Here is a 4,260-nt window from a genome sequence, read left to right as displayed (position 1 = left end):
TTGCTTTCAAAATTTGACCAAATTGACTGTAGATGGTTGTGAAAGGGTAAACATTTCAAATTGCTTCATGTTTTCCTTTGTATATAATTTTTTAATTTTTCTTTGTTAGTTGTCAGACCTAGGGTTAGTTGTGTTGGTTTATTTGAGCTTATGTATTAGCTCTATAACCTCAAACAAATAATTTGCAATGACCTATTAAACGCCGTTTCCCAAAGCTTTGTGCGATTTAGCTAGGGATTCTGCCCCTGGAAAATTGACTGATTTCTTGTAGTGTCTCATAAATCAATAATGAAATAACCACAAAAGTAGTCACTAGCGTGTAAAATAACTAAATGTTGACGACCACCACAACAGTGCACTTGATGACATGAATTGATATGGAGGAGTGACATATAAATTATGTTCAATAAGATCTTTAAATCATGCAGATTTTCAGCATGTCCAATTAAAGTCTTTAAGTTTAAATCATGCAGATTTTCAGCATGTCCAATTAAAGTCTTTAAGTTTAATCTCACAGGCATCTATGAATAGGCATATATGAAGATAAGACACCCCCCCCCCCCCCCCCAAAAAAAAGGTTTCCTCAACCATTCATCAAAATCTTGTTGCATCATGAATAGGTGTCTATGGATCATCATTAATCTCTTTTATAAAAGGTATATGTGTCACATCGTACTTTGATCTCTTCCTCCTAGGTGCTTCTCTATATGAATCATCATTACTTTTGTTTTTAAGTCTTTTAATTTGTGCATATATCTCGTCGATAGTGTTTTCTAACTTTGGGGTGGCAAATCATGAAATTGTGGTTTTGGTGCTCGATTCATCCTGAAATGTCTCCAATGGAGTAAGGCTTCTAGTGACTGCCATCTTGATGGAATCTTTTGGTGACTGCCTAGATATGTTTTATCAAGTCTCATAATGGGCATGAAAATTCTTATAAAACATTATAGGGTGATTACTTGAGGTTTGGTGTTTCGATCTCCACATCTTTTTCTCGTATGCTCCTTCCTCGTACTTGCAGCGAGTACAATATTTGATATTAGGGTTTAATATTGTATTGGTCGTGCCTTAAGAAGGCTCTCAAGGGAGGTATTTATAGCCATTTGTGGGCTTGATTTCCCGTCACTTAAGCCCCAAGCAACAAGGGCTTTTAAGTCTTTCTGCCGAGCTCTAGAGGCTTCTAGGAGCTGGTTGAGACGGCGCCTCTAACAGGGCGCGCCTTAGGCCTTGGGGACTCTTGGGAGGGTGTTCGTGCCTTTAGGAGGGCTTACAGACCCTTATGGAGGGTTTCTAAACCCTTAGGAATGTATTGACGGTTCATTCCCCAAATGAAGGGTATTTATAAAGACATTTTTATGCCAAAGTTAGACATAGTATAAGTATGTGCAGGCAAAATGAGTCGAGTAATCATATCTAGGAGTGAAAGTCCTATTTATGTTGATCCGAATTCCTATTTATGTTGATCCGAATTTCCATACATGCACGATTGTTACTATATTTATTGAAGTGATTCTTGAGATCATCTCGAAATAAAAGTTATGCAGTTGCATAATTAAATCTTGAGATATGTGGAAGCCTCTATGAGTCAAACGAGTTTCCTAATATGCGAAATTACAAAGCAACATCAGTCATTCAAGAATCCTTATTTCTTGATGTACAATTCAAATCTCTTTTTATAGAGAAAAATGTAATTTATAAGAATAAATTTCATTCAAGAAAAATCTCATTCAAAAATCCATATTTTTATAAGAATAAATTTAAGGCGAGATGATGATGATACCAATGAGATTTTAGACTTTTAAGAACACCATAAATAATTATATATTTTTTAGAGTCAAAAGAATTATATTTATCTATACAAAGAAATTAGCTTAACTCGAACCTAAATAACTCGATTCAAGATTTGTATTTATACCACTAACCGCTGAGTTTCTAACCTTTTTTCTTTTTGTAAATAAATTTAGAATGAGGAATCCCCATAAGTTTAATTCAGTTGATAGAAACATTACATATTATATGCAGGGGGTTAGAGTTCGAACCTCGAACACCTCACTTCTCTTTATTTAAAATGTACGAGCTTCAGCCATTAGACTACTTGATAAAAAAACATTATAATGAGGTGATGATTTTCCGTTTCAAAATCGCGAAAAGAAAAACCATCATTCTTAAAAATCATTTACATTATCAATTTACATTTACCTCTCTCCAATATCACTTGTTTGGTATAAATAATTTACTCTAACTTGGGTCAAAAAGAAAATTTACTCTAACTTTTACTTAATTAGGATAAGTTTAAACAAAACCAAAACCATTGGCTTACTACTAATAGTACATTTTTCACCTGCGCCCACAGTCCCAACCCTAAAACCACAAACCAGCCTTTAGTTTTCTCCAAAACCATTTTTCACTCCCAAAAACCAGGAGCTTCTTTTTTTATGTTCTTGTCATTTTCTGTCTTTCAAAAAACAACAACTCCTACTGGGACCCACCTTTACTCCTCAATATGTGGCGATTCGACCGCACTCTGACATATACGCGTGGTAACCACGCGCCTACTTTATTTTTCCTTGAATTTTGTACCCATTTGCATGTTTCTTACACGATTCTTTTTACGGTTTTTGTCCTTGAACTTTTTCTGTTTTTGTTTGAAGAGTTACGTAATTTATGGATCTGTTGGAGGGTAATTTAGGGTGATGAAAAAGATACAGTACGATGATGAAAGATTCTCGTGTCTTGTAGTAATAATATTGTTACGTCACTCCACCTAGAAATATTCTTTCTTGGGAGAAAAGTGATGCACTATTCTTCTTTCACAACGTTTCTATTTTTTTCAAAAATTATTTTTAGTTTTTTCTTTTGAGAGGAAAAATTAGTATAGTTGTAGTAAAAATTAAATTTACTTCTTGAAAAGTCTAAAATCTCTAACTTAACTTATATAATTACCAAGATTATTAGATCGGATATTGTGATAAAATTCAAACTCTGACTCTTTTATTTTTGTGTATGTGTTTTCAACGGCTGTTGTAATATCTTATGCGAATGCGATTAGCATTTTATATGTCATATTTAATTAGTTTTTATATTTAATATCTTATGCGAATGTGACTATATAAACAACATAGACAGACACAAAAGATGAATGATTTCTTTCTAATTTTGATTTAGAAGCAAGTTAATGTGACTAACTATTACTTAAGAAATTTGAATCCTCATCATTTGAATTAAATCATCGTTGATGGATTGCTATTACTATATTTTTTTTTGTGTGTTGATTATCGTCTGTGTTAATGCGTAAATTAATTCATTGAGTCGGATATAAGCGTAGTACTTATGGCAATGTTATCGTCAAGAGATTTAACATTGTTGTATTTATAAAGTTAGATTGAAACCAAAAACCTCTAAATTAGTTGAAAGAGACCTTTTATCATAATATTTAAGTGCTCTTAGTTGGTTTCAATTAGTTTTTTTCTTCTAAGTAGTTTAATGATTAAAAATTCATTTATTAAGCAAAATTATGAGATTCGAATCACAATCCATCCATATATAATAGAATATCTCACTTGTTCAAAAAAATATCTCTACCATAAAAACATGATTTCATTGGCATATTTTTAATCTTAAGATTTTGAATAACTTTGTTTACCAGATTGAAATTAAATTTTTCATCATATTTTGTTATGAGAAAAATGTAAATGTGGCATGATGGCTTTGTTCCACGCCATTGACGAGAGTTGCCACAAATAGCGAGTATAAGCACGCACAAAAACGAGAGTGGGTTTGGTTGTCCCCACACAAATGGAAAAAACTCATAAAGCTTCACTTGAATCTAGGAAATTGTTCGAACTTCCAACCTTCTTGAAGGTCCAAAAGAAAAACTTTAATCAAATAAGAAAAAAAGTTTTGCTAAAGCCTAAAGCTATCTTAAAAAAATGGTTAGAAAAAAAATGAAAAGTAAATTTACAAAATAGTTTTGGCTAAATCATTTGGTTAACAAGTGGTTAAAGAACCCTCTTAATAAAAAATGGTTTAACTTTAAAAAATAAAAACAATTAAATTAATGTATTTAATTTTTGTATTATTTCTTTTTCTCGAGAACAACTTTCATATTTATTCGTCTAAGTGTCAGAATAGAATTCCGTAATACGCAAGTAACAAAATTTGATTGACTACAATCAATAACTTAAAACATTTTATGCATATAATCTAGGTTTTTGATCTTAAATTAACGATTACATATATGTTGATCTACATGTATGATTG

The sequence above is a fragment of the Medicago sativa genome, chromosome 6, assembly GCF_051527215.1.
Source record: "Medicago sativa cultivar Bolivia chromosome 6, Bolivia_mono, whole genome shotgun sequence".
Taxonomy (NCBI): Eukaryota; Viridiplantae; Streptophyta; class Magnoliopsida; order Fabales; family Fabaceae; genus Medicago; species Medicago sativa.
The sequence above is the reverse complement of the archived record's forward strand: the minus strand, read 5'-3'. Positions refer to the sequence as shown.